Source organism: Chaetura pelagica, unplaced genomic scaffold (genome assembly GCF_000747805.2).
Source record: "Chaetura pelagica isolate M959 unplaced genomic scaffold, ChaPel_1.0 scaffold425, whole genome shotgun sequence".
NCBI lineage: Eukaryota > Metazoa > Chordata > Aves > Apodiformes > Apodidae > Chaetura > Chaetura pelagica.
The window spans coordinates 5,859,564-5,873,282 of NW_009953205.1; positions in this window are offsets into that span (position 1 = coordinate 5,859,564).

The window sequence follows — 13,719 nt, forward strand, 5'->3', positions numbered from 1 at the left end:
CATGTGAATGGGGACTGTATTTTACATAGAGACATGTCAAGATGAGTGACTTTTCTTGAAACAATAAGCGAGATGGTCAAAATGCTTCTACTGGCAACAGCCACACTATTTCTTTGCCTTCTTCCAAATGCGATTCCTAAACCTTTCTACTTTTAACATAGAAGAAATAATAAAACTGTCAAAATGTTTACATATAGTGCCTACCACCTGAGGTCTCAGACTGCTCTGTCAATATCCTATTAATTGCATTATAAATTTTATAGAGCTGGAAAGTATAAAAATTCCCATTTTACAGATGGGAATATTAAGAATTCATGCACTCAGTCACACAGGAACTAGCAAGAAGAGGGCTAGAATGAAGATCTCCAATTGCCCAACAGCAGAGCTCATTAGCTAGAAGTCAAGCAAAGAAAAATACTGCATTTGTCCCTGTGATTTCAGTTTCCCAGATATGAAATAGTTTGGTACTAACACAATAGCAATGCATTTCCATGGATTGCTCCAGGAGGATAGCAATTTGGAGCAAGTTATAGTAACTCTCCAACTAAAAGCAACACAAATAGACTTTTACAAAAATAAACTGCAAAATATAACAAATGGTAACAAGTATTTTTTTCATTGAAATATTAAAAGAGAAGGCAAATAAAAGCCAGAGAGGATTATTAAAAAGCTACCTTATCTTCATAAAAATTCAGTATTGGTAAATGCAGTAGCCTGGATTTAGTTTGCATATGTTATATTAATCCTGGTCATACTTAAAGTGGGAGATAGAGATATAGATCATATCCAAAGCATTCTCCTTGAGATTTTTAAAATGACAAAGAAAACCCAAGATGACTCAGAAAATGAACTGGGAAAGCCAGTAACCACTGATTCCAACCTATCTTTGACAGATGTCATTTAGGCACTGAATTTGATTTGGTTTTATTTTATATTTTAGCAGATCCATATGCTTTAAAGGAAGCAGAATTTATCCCATAGTCTGATCAGAATTCCTCCCGTTCATACTCTCACCATAGTCACCTCTTAGTCTGTGCAAAGAAATCTCCTCCAGTTATACAAAAAAACTTCAATCTGTCAAAAAAAAAAAATGTTGTGGTGTTGAGATCTCAAAGCACCTTGCAAAAATTCACTAAACAAGCCTTACAAACCATGCCAGGAACTAATTCCTCCATTTATGTTTTCAAATACATTTTTTCAGGCTGCTTCCACAGTGAAAGAGAACAGATTCTCTGGGAGAACATTCTTTTGGCAAAACTTCAAATCAGAATTCTGTGTTTTCAAAATAAGTTGTAGCAATGTAAAATCAACCCAAAAAGTAATCCTAAATGAAAACAAGTTCTTACATTGGAAACCTGTTTATGCTTACTAAAAACAATACAAAACAAAGCCCATACATTATTTCTCAAATAACTGGATACAGGATCAGTAGCTAATATCCTGTCAGATACAGTTCTTTAGAAACTTATTTCCTTACTTCCTGTGTGATTTCACATTGTTTTTATTCCCTTCCTAACTACAGTTCTGGGAATAGTTTATTGATTGTGACTCATTGCTGGAAATTACACACAGATTTGGAAATCCACCACTTTCTCCACTTTTGACAAGTGAATTCAAGCTATATTAGGGTTTTAGAGAGCTGGAGGAACATGATATGTCAAACTTTTGACACAGAGGCTGCCTCCTGAAGCTTAACTGCCCATAACTTACTCCAAAACTTCAAGAGTTCAGTAGAATAGGAGTGTAAAAAAGTTTTGTTTGCTTCTTTTTATCTTACTATATTTTTTTCAGCAATGTTTGAACTCATTTTACAGGTGTTCTTTACTCCTAGTACTTTTTTATTTCCTTATTCTTTTGATATATTTACTCATATATAATTTTTCCCAGGTTACCTTTGAACAGATTACATCCAGCTTCATATTGGATGAATTTCAGTTCCTTACATGCTCTTACAACACTTAAGTGCCACTGTGTGATCTAGGCTTTGGAAAGTTATTTCCTAACCAGAACAGGAATAAACTGATGTCTAAAATTCAGGATACTTTTTATTCAATCCAGCTAACAAGGCTCAGGTACAATTCCTACTCTACTCATAGTTTCTGCTTGAACACAGATAGATCTGGGGCAGGGCAAAACTTCTTTGCAGAGTTTAGTGGGCTTTGTTTGGTATTCTACTTCCCTCTGTTACAATACAGACTGCCCACATCTGATGGGAGGATAAAGGGTATAAACCACTGGTATTACTGCAGGTATTAGAAGCTTGATTGGTGTCTCCTGACTACATTCCCAGGATTACTCAAAATCCTAGATCTTGTATCAGGGAAGAATATCTCCAAGTGAGGTAACAGGGAGCTTGGGGCCATCAAAAGCCACCCCCCTTTCTTTGCTACAATTGTTGATTTTTTTTCATATGATTGTCTAGACTTTTTACCTACTAGGAGTTCATAAAGTTCTCTCCTGTAATATCGCCACATTTCAGAACTGTGGCACTATTTTGTTAGTAAAGGCTTTATAATTCTTTTAGAGGTGTGTTTACAATATAGATAAGTATTTATTTGTTGGCAAGTGCTTTGTGGTCTATGGGGATGAAGAGGAGGGGATGTTGCTTAGCAAAGATCCCTCTTTTTCTTCAGAGGTTGTCTTTTAGTCTTACTCCTGCTGGCAGAATCCCAGTCCCTCCAAGTTCAGCATCTCTCTGGACAGATCCAGGGGATTTTCACTGGCAGATCATCTGCCCCATCTCACACATCTTCTTCTCCTTGGCTTGTTAATGCTGTCATCACATAAGTGTCTCTGCAGGCACCAGGAATCACTTATCATGCACTGATCCTCAGCTAGGAGTGTGGAAAGCCTTTTGTAGGCTGCCAACACAATAAATAGCTTATCCTCAAAGTTAAACATCAATTACAGTTGCAATTGGTAACTTACAAGCACAGCAGTGGAACAAAGCAAGCACTTCTTTTCTTACCCAAGCACTTACATTTTAGAAAGCTCAATACCTAAAGGCAGACTGTATTTGCTATTTGGAAGTGAAGCCACTATTTCTCTAATTCTAAGCCACATATTGGCAGGCTGTCACCTTTCAACTGCTTTCCAATCCACCAGACCAGAAGTTTCAAAGAAAGCATTTTGTATAGGGGCTAAATACATATTTCTAGAGTCCCAAATAGATCTAGTGAACCAAATGCACAGGTATTCCAGACTTTGGACAGCTAGTTGAAAGACTTGCTCATTTTTTTGCCCTGAACCTCTCAGATTTGCTCAGTGTTTGTGATTCAAATATAAGAACAAGGTAGATTCACAAGAACTATTCATGTAGTCTTTAAAAATATTTTATCTATTACACTGAAAGTTAAAAGTCAAATTAAAAGCAACAATGCCAATGACAGAAAAAAATGTTGATAGATATGTTAAATAGGACAATTTTACTGTAGGCAAGTGGTTTCCAATTTCAATTGAATTCCTAATTAAAGCCATGACTGCTATTTATTGTGCAATATGCTTATTTGGTGCTGCAGCATCTGCTGCTTGAAAGCAGCATTCACCCTCCTCTCCTGGGTTAATTTAAGTTCACCCGCCTCCCCTCAGCTCAGCACTGGCACTGAAGTCTCACAGAAAGGGAATTGAGAAGAGTGCAGAAATGTAGCACCTATTCTAAAGCCCAAATCTTCTTTAATAAACATATTCTAAATACTAAAAATCTTGCTTAAAAGTGGCAGGGACTGCAGGTAGAACATGAAGGTGACTCCATGTGTGCCGTTCACTCCAGTGTGCATAGGAAGTGTCCACAATTAGAAGTCCTCTGTTAGGAGAATTGGATGATTTAGGGGAGAAACCTCCCTTTGCAGCCCACAGTTCTTTCCCCATAAATGCAGCTGCCCCGAAAACAAAAGGCAGGGCAAAGTGCTTCCTTTCTCCTCCTTTTTACTTCTTCAGCCTCAGGCACAGTGATTTATCACCAATGCAGCTTCTCTCCTGAGGAATCCTTTTGGAGCAGTACCACAAGATGCAAGCAAAATGCAGGCTACAAGGCTGGGTGCTGCACAGACACAGGGCAGGATTCTCTCTTTTCTCTGTATTTCTTTTGGAATTTAAATGAATAGACAAAATCAATTGTGGGGTAAAGCAGGGGTCAGCATGAGAGAACTCTTTGCCCATAGTTCTGTATGGAAGAAGGAAGAGGCCACAGAGGGGAAAGCATTACATACAGCGAGCTCTCCCACTCCAGCACAACATCCTTACCCCTCACAACAGGACAGCTGCTGAGGACAACTTGGGAGAGCTGGCTGTTCCTCCAGGTAGGGCCCAGACATAAGCTTAGAGCAGCACTCCCAGGTTGACTGAGCAGAAACACCCTTCCTCCTCCTCAGGGAACTCAGGTTCACTTAAAAAGCCCGAGAAGACTAACCTCTAAATCTGTATGAGCAAATACCTCTTTTCTGCTGTGGCACGATGTGCACAAATATTTGTGTCAAGAAATCAGGAGTTTTGCACCGTCCTCAGAGAGGTACAGACAATAGTGTCAGGCCTACAAGGTCATGTTAACAGAAATGTAGGACAAGGAGAGAAGTTTGGTTAAATTCACCCATGAAGGTGCTGCACAGACAACTGGCAAGATCGAGCCACATCCTTCAATGAGGGCAGAGGAATCAAGAAAGCATCTCAGAATAAAGACTAGAAACACACGTGTGTGTTTTCCAGATAAGAATCTAAAGGAAAAGTTTTCATCTCAACCAACTCTCATATGGCTCAACTTCCCAAGGTTTACAGGTACCCAGAAGAAAGTGTTGGCACTCGGAACTGTCAACTGACTGGTGACATCAGAGGAACTAGGGCTGCAGGAGACCCTATAATTTACCAATCCTGTTTTTCCTCCCTGTAGTCACAATCTTTCTTAAGGTGTCTGCATAGCTGCACACAGCGCAACAGAGTTGGGACTGCAGCCCTTGTTACCTGCACAGCAACGCACCCCACTTACCCAGCCAAGAAAGGCAGGGACAAGCAGAGATACTGCTGAATCAAGACTCCTCCCATATGGTCAATCCTTTGCAGCTCTCTCAGGATGCTGGTTCTGGTAGTGGATTTTTTCATTTGTTTTTTCCAGGACTTGTGTAAAGCAACTAGTTCTTCATGTGAAGGTCCATTTGGCTGCTTTGTCCAGGGCTGGCTGTACTAGAGCCAACCAGGAAACAGATCAAAAAAATGAAAACCTTTGCACAAAGAGCATGCTATTGCCAAGGACTATAGAATATGACTGAAACATTAAAGAATTTTTTGTGTCTGTTTGGTGGAGGAAGAGAATTATATGTTAAAATACATTAAATCTCTTCCAGCAGAGTTTAAATTGCTTCACAATACTGATTAAAATAACAGAACATTTTAGCTTGCTTAACTAAACATCATATTTCTAAATCCATTTTCAATTGTTTTCCTTCAATTTAAACATTTTGAACAATTTTATTGCTATTCATACCTGCTTGATTTTTCTTATTAGAAATTAAAATGCATATTTTTTGTCTGGCTTACATGGTGCTGGTACATTTAACCCTTTCAGATCTGCAGAATGAGCACAGGAAAGCTATCAATACATAAAGTGCCTATCTTTTAGAATAAAATATAAATATTAAAATACACTTTTTGGCAATAATGGCAGTTGAGAGGAGAAAGAAATGAACGAAGGAGGTAGAGGGAAGGAAGGTTAGGAAAGCAGAGGCAGAAAGCTAGAATAAAGTAAAGCAAAGAGTGTGACAGCTTCAAGGTGACCATTCTGTTTTACTCATTCACGTCCCTTCTTTACGTTTTGAGAGCTTTGTCCCCTACCCTCCTCTTGGCAGGAAAAATAAAGCAAAAAACCCCAGAATTTTTAAGAAATAAGTGAACCGATTGCAAAAAAAGAAGTATCTTTTAGACTGTGAGATAGCAGTAATCTGTAAATACACTTCCCAAACCAAGACAGGCACCTAGAGTTCTTCTCATAGAGTGAGGTAATAATTATAAATCCTGAGAGACAGCACACCTCAGCTGTGGAGTCAAGCTGCACACCATTTGAAAACCCCTCTTTCAGGTTAACACCTCCTACATTTCCTTTTCCCCAGCCACCCTTCACTCCTTCTCTGGAAAGCTTCTCCCTGATGGCACAAGTCTCTACCACCACCCCTCATAAAGTAGGAATCACCCCTGAGTACCTGGGTAAAGATGGTATAACTGGCCCCACCACATTTATACTTGAACATTTGTAATTTCCCTAAGTCAGCAGGGGATGTTCAGAGACCACTAAGTGCTGGTAACCACATCAAAACATTAATTAACACAACTATATTCCCACACAAATAAAACATTAATATGCTAATTTCTAGCCTATAACCAGCTGGTATCTTTTCCCCAGCTATATAGATAGTAGGATTAACAGTGCAAAGCAAGTATTATAACAAAGTCAAATTAATATCACCTTTTCCCTGTTTTATAATTCAGAATCAAACAATAAATTATGAAAGTCCTTTAGAAACCATCCCTCATGAAATACTTCTCCTGGATCCATGCTCAAGGTGTAAATCCCTTTCCACTGAGTTCTCCTGATTTCTATGTAATTGAAGGCTACTCAGTGACAGGATCTCAGCCTAGAAAACTGAGACTGTCAGATGGTCCTGCTCCACTTTCCACTTGCTGTCACTGACTTTCTGTCCTCTCCCCCTAGCTTTTTTGCTCTTAACACTTGGGAGATAAAACAGCCCACATGTTATTCAAACGTAGTTGCTATGGATCAGTTGTCATAGAATATTGTCAGGAACAGGAAGAGAAACACTGTTTGGTCCAAGATAAAACCAAGCCAGGAAAGTTGTTTACAGGAGTGGTACTTGGGTAGTACTTCAAATTTATTTGTTTGGTTTTTGGTTTGGGTTGTTTTTTTTATCTTCTCAGGCTCAAGCTACACTTGTCAAAACACATACAAATCTATTTCTCTTCACTCTGCAATAATTCTGGCATTGCCTTCAATGATAAATGCATTTCATGGACATTAACACATTATACATACATAATTTGAAAGAACTATGGGGAAAACAAGCAGTAAAAATATGAGCAATGTCAGTTAATGAAAAGCTCACATTTTCAAACTAGTGTTTGGCTAAATAAAATTGAACTAAGTGACTACAACGTTAATTATGTCAACTATTTAGCATAAAAACGTTGTTAAATATATTGTATGTAGGAAGATCCTTTCAATCTTTAATTGTAAGAAATAGTAATGTACTATTTAATTGCACAACTTGGTAGGATATAAAATTCAGTTACATCAATTATATTTAGTAAAATATTTTAAAACATTTTGGTTTAAAGGTAATGGAATTTTATAAACAATGTAACAGAATTGAAGTGCATCCTTAATTACGTAACTCCTTCCGTTTTCAAAGTCCAGCTAACAGCATAACTGATCTTGTTTGTACAGTTCAAAGAAGAAAAAGACATCAAAGGCTTTGAATTAGCTTTTTAAGAAATAACATTGAACTCTTTGAATAATTTTTCCAAAGTGACCAAATTAAATTTTGACCAAAGTTAATCCAGTATCAGGCCATACAGAGTCCTCCAAGTATTAATGGATTGTGTGTTCCTCATGGCCATACATACATAAACATACACAGAAAACTCTTGTTAACACTTGAAGTTGATACTAACCTTATAATAATTAATGTTTTTAAGACTAGAACAAAGCCTGACAAGCCTGAGTGTGTACAATGAAGGGGTTTTAAAAAATACAATTATTGCCATTTAACTTCTGAGAAGGGAAATTTTTAATCCATAAAAAGACTGTCCTATTTCTTCGTCTACTACAATGATAAGCTTTTATTTTCAAGATGGGTTTGTTTTCAAATTGATTTCATATCTTACCCACCTCCCAGCACATACAGGCAGTTAGTAACTTTTCCAAGAAGTCCATGCCACATGTTCCTATACGTACATGCCATCATCATCAGGACAGAGATTAGGGTAGAAAACTACCCAGAGAAATAAAATAATCAGGTAGTACTCAACATTCATTAAAGTAGTTAATTTTAAAAGTGTTATTCACCCTACATATAGTATGACTCACTGATAGCCAGACTCCTATTGTTGCACAGGTGGTTGAAGGACAGAAGCACAGACAATAAGGAGGAGAGATCTCTCTGCTCTTTAAGGACCCCTGAGGCCCTCATCTTAGCAGCACTTAGTTGCCTAGTCTCACACAATACCTCCTGCCCTCCCTCATTATAATAAGGAATTTGCCTACCAACTTAAAGGGGAAGTAGCCTGACTGATACAAGATTATGGAATAAGAAACACTCTCCACAGCCAGGACAACAAACACAATCTCTTAAAACACTTTAAATTAGAAAACTCCAACTTTTTTAATACAATCCCAAGTGGTAGTAAGAGCTGTCATTCCTAACTCTAAATACACCACTTTGGATAACTCATCTATCACTACCACATTTGAAAGCCACATTTTATGAAGCCTTGAGCTAAACTGCAGCTAATCACCTGGGCATGGCCGAGAAAGCCTACCACTGATCATAAGTGAGTAAACAGCAGACAAAAACAAAACAGATTAAAGAAAGATTAAAGCTTCTCTTTGGTTATCTTTGTAAGGAAATTCACAAGCAAAATGATGTCATGAGCACTTGTGCCAATCATGCATCCAGCAGCACTTACCATTGCAACATAGGTAGGCAAGCTTAATGGATGCCCAAGGCCATGCCAAAGTGCTGTATAATTCAGACATCTTTCATGTATACCCAGTTCCAGGCCCATTATTTGGATGTCCTTTTGTTAACAGCACAGCCATCTAAATGGATATTCAAGGTTATACCAAAATACAGCATACATCTGATTATGAAAACCATTGTGCACTGAGGCTGCAGCTCACCCATCCTACTCCTCATTCCTGTGACCAAGAAGCCCTCAGACTTATTGCAATAGCCACACTTTTTGACTTCACCTTCCAGAAACTACCAAGCAATGTATTTTAAATAGCACAATTTAAAAGTCAAAATACAGGGCTTACCTTCACTGTGTAAAACTCAAATGCAAGAAAGGTAATGAGAGGAAAAAAAAAAAAAAAAAGCAACTCAACTACCAAGGAGAAGCACATGTATAGTCCCTACTTTAGCCCCAACAGCTGTGTCACTAGCGCTCAGTTCGTGGAGCCAGCAGATCCATCTGCATTCATTCACTGCCTCCCTTAAACTCCTAAGCTCCTCTTCTTTCCATATGAAGATCTAGCCAGATCAGGTGATATTACTCCCACTGCTGTAATTCTGCACGACCTCCTTTTGGGTCTGGGAGGTTTTTTTGGCATTAAATCCCTTTTAACTGTCAGTTTCCCCCATCTCAATTTCCCCTGATTGTCTTGTTAAAATCAAACAACATATATAGTTACCAGATTAACACATGCTGTTCTGAATAGGGTCACAGAAATAAAATTATTAACTACCAAAATCAAGTGGTCTTTCTATCTCTTGCTGAACACATTCTATCTTAAGAAACCAAAGCTTTGATTCTACATTTAAATTCTGTTACCAAGTTTCATAAGAATAACACATATAAAAGCCAATAATTACAAGGCAAACTGATACATTCTATTGCCATCCTTTGTATACAGGATGACAATTCTGTTTCAAGAAGCTGTTTTGTGATCATCTCAATTTACTCTACACTCATTCTTGCATTAATATTTATCAAGTCTGATGAGAACTGATATAAACAAGTATAATCAAGATTATTTTAGCATCCTTATTACACAAATGCTTTGGGGTAATTTTATAAAAGATAAAAACGTGGTTGTATATTTATTCAGAGGTACAAGTATCATGCAGGCCAGTAATCTTAGTAACAACCTTACTAGTTGTATAGCTACTACTATAGTCACAGTTCAGCAGCAGTATCAACAAACTGGAGAGAGGCCAGTGGACTGGAGACATGAGAGAAGAGGCTGAGGGTACTAAATTTGTTTACCCTGGAAAAGTGGTGGCTTAGGGAGAATCTAATTGCTGTTTTATACTAGCTAAGGCAGGGTTATAGCAGAGACTTTTCTTAGAGATGCATAGCAAAAGAACAATGGTCCTAAGTTGCAGCAGGGGAAATCCAAAAGGACTAAAAGGGAAAAAAAAAAATCACAGCAAGACTATTTACACTCTGGGACAGGCTGAGAGGCTGCAGAATCTCCATCCATGGAGATTTTAAATTTTTTGTTAGCATAAAGCAGACAAATCTTGAGCAACCCGCTCCAATTTTTGGTATAGCTCTATGTGGAGCCCACAGGTCCTTTAGACCTAAATTATCTGACTCCAGTGCACATGTAAAACAAATCAGGAGAGAATCTGCACATCTTTTGCCTTGTATGTGATGGATCCAAGCAGCCACCTCAGAGGCACTGTCTCATAAAACGCTTCTTTTCTTGGATAAATAGCTACCAGCATTGACTATAATATACAGGACAAAATGCTTGGAAAAGGTAATAAAAAGATGGAGAAACTTGTTCAGCAGTAGCCCCTGCGTATTTTAAGAAACAAATGCCTCCAGAGTTTGTCAATCTGAAAGAGCTCTACCTAGCTAAGGGAGAAGTTTTTCCATGGCTCTTGGCTGCAAAAACGTGTTGGTGGCAAACAGCAGGAAAGGAACAGGACCTTTTGCATCCTGTTGTTTCTCTGGGAGAACACAGGAGGTAGGATTCTCTCTGCTTTAGCAAATACTTCACCTTGCATCAATAACCAAGAAATCTCTAGATTATTCATCCCAAAATCTGAACAAGACAGTTACTTAAACTGGAAAAGCCTCCTCTGTTGACTTTTGAGCCAAAATAGTATCTTATATTCCTAAATCCTTACATATAAACTTTTAGCATAAAAGTTGTTGGGTTTTGTGTTGGGTTTTTTTGTGGTTTTTTTTTTTTTTTTATGAGGCAGATGACTTTATGGGATGTTCTTATTCTAATCTCACGAAACAGCTTTTGGGTTTTTGCTTCCTCGTAGAATAGCAAGTCCTTTGCACTTTTTTCTCAGTTGTAATCTATTAGTTGTCATTCAAGACTCTAAGCTTGGATGTCTGTATATCCAGGTTGTCTCCTGACTCTCAAACAAAAAGAAACACTGTTACACAGATCAAAGTAGGTACTTAGGCTAAAAATCACCCTGCAATGGGAGCCAGAGACATTTAAGTTGTCAGCTGAAGACAGAAGACACACATTAGGAGACTGCAGCCCAGAATAACTAGACTCTCCCTTTACCTCTGAGGGTTATGGCATTAGAAACCGATACAGCACTTCACCTGTTACCAGTCATTGTGCTGATGAAGATTTGTTCATTTCACTTGAATTACTAGGAAGTTTTCAAGCCAAATTTTATATGGTAGAAATGTTTCCTAAAATGCTTGCAAAATTAATGATAGCATTTTTAACTTTTTGGTTTCTCAGGGTAAGTTTTTTCTTTCTTTCTTGAAACTGAAATAGGAGCTACTAGCAGCAGATAATCTACTTTCCCTTGTCAAAGTTTATGACTGATGTTTGTCACAAATGAAGCAGACTTGGGAAGTGTGCTGGTTTTGGCTGGGATAGAGTTAATTTTCCTCATAATAGTTAGTATGGGGCTGTGCTTTGGATTTGTACTGAAAATCCAGCGTTGATTAATAGAGTGGTGCTCTTGCTGAACAGTGCTTACACAGAGTCAAGGCCTTTTCTGCTTCTCATAGCACCCCACCAGCAAGTAGGCTGGGGATTCACAATAAGCTGGGAGGGATATTCCATACCACATGACATCATGCTCAGCATAGAAAGCTAGAGTAAGAAGGAGGAGATAACATTCAGGGTGATAGCGCTTGTCTTCCCAAGTAATAGTTATTTGTGATGAAGCTTTCCAGGAGGCAGCTGAACACCTGCCCACCAATGGGGAACAGTTCATTAATTCCTTGTTTTGCTTTGCTTGCACACACAGCTTTTTGGTTTATTTACAAAGGTCTCTTTATCTCAATCCACAAGTTTTCTCACTTTTACTCTTCTGATTATCTCTCCCATCCCACTGGGACGGGGGCAGGGAAATGAGTGAGCAGCTGTGCACTGCTTAGTTGTCAGCTGAGGTTAAACCATGACAGGAGCTCTCACATACAAAAGTTAAGAAAATTAAGAACTTTTTATTAAATTTTTTATTTGAAAAGTTTGCAAGTCTATTTATGGCCAGAGAAAAAGAGAAGATTTAGTTCTTATATAGTGTGAAAAAGTGCAGACACAAGGAAAAACCATCCTCCATGATTATGTAATGATATATTTCCTCTAGTGAATATTACAAGTGAGGAGAAGGGAAAACACCAGTAAGATGACTAAAGATGTTAGCAAGAGTTAAGTATCAATGCTGCCTATTACTGCCTGTCATTAGCATCACGTGTTACAACCATCACAACTAGGAAGTGAGTTGAGTCTATAGAAATATATTCCACAGAATATGAAGGAAACAAGACTTCCCCATCCGTCTCTGTGCCAATGCTAGTGACATCTGAAGTATGCAAGCAGTAAATCTGTGTCCAACGCTGCAATAGTAGAAGATGGGAGTAGCAATGTATTTCTAGAAAAATGGCCCTCTTTCCTGCTATCAACTTTGCCAACCACACTGTACTTCTAGTTGACATGACTTTTTCTAGAGCAAGACATACTAATTTTTATAAATTATCACTTCTTTATACCACATAGGGTGGTCTCCTCTCCTGCATCACTTCCATGATGTGGAGTTTGAGTTATATGCCATAGTGAACAATGCCTTTGTCAGTCACATTGAATGTATTTATGACGAAGACCCAGAAATGGTGTCTTCATGCTGCTTCTGGCATAGAGCACTATGATTTGGTATTTCATTCTGATGGTATTATCACTGCTGGGAATTCTGAGATACAAGGTGAGGAAAAGTCCCATTCAAAGTCAAATGCTTTGGGCTTTACTCCCCAGTCTTGACACAACCTCTGTAGAACATGGATTTGACTAAATTAGACATACTGTTTGTAAATTATACGATACATTCTTCCTATGTGCAAGACTGGAGAAGGATTTACCTATTTTCATAAAGTAATTGAAGTTCTTACACAAATAGCATCTTATCACGTATAACCAAAAGATGGTTGTATTAATATAGCATTCAATTTTTAATTGTACACTATGAGACTCTTACATATCTTTGTAATCTAATTCCATTTTTTTTTTTTTTCCCCCCCAGTATTTTCCTTCTGCATTTTTAGAATACTCCTCCAGAAGAGGAAGGGGTGATAGAATCCTTAAACCAATTTCTGTGGAAAATGAAAACTGTGATTAGCTTTGGTAATGTGTCTGTAAGTCAGACAACCATAGAACTGCAGTTAAGCTTTCTGAGATGTGAGTTTAGGTTCAAGGGAAATAATCTTAGTTTCTTCTAGTGATCACAGTCACTGAAGCACGGCCTGCTGAGGTGTTAGTCCTCTCTGTTTTGCATTAGGATAATGACTTGGATCTTCTGATACACTAATGCTTGCTTTCATCCCTGTAACCCTCCCACCCACAGCTATAGGCAAGGCTCTAGGAGGTCAATAGCCTTTTAATCACTGCGTCCTCCAGTGCAGGCAATAGCCAACGTTGATGTCCAAGAAGCAGACAGTATTTGTGGTCTTGGAAGCAGCTGTTTGGCTCAAAGATCTGACTAGGACTGAGTGACCCTGAAGCTTAGAGAGGCTTAC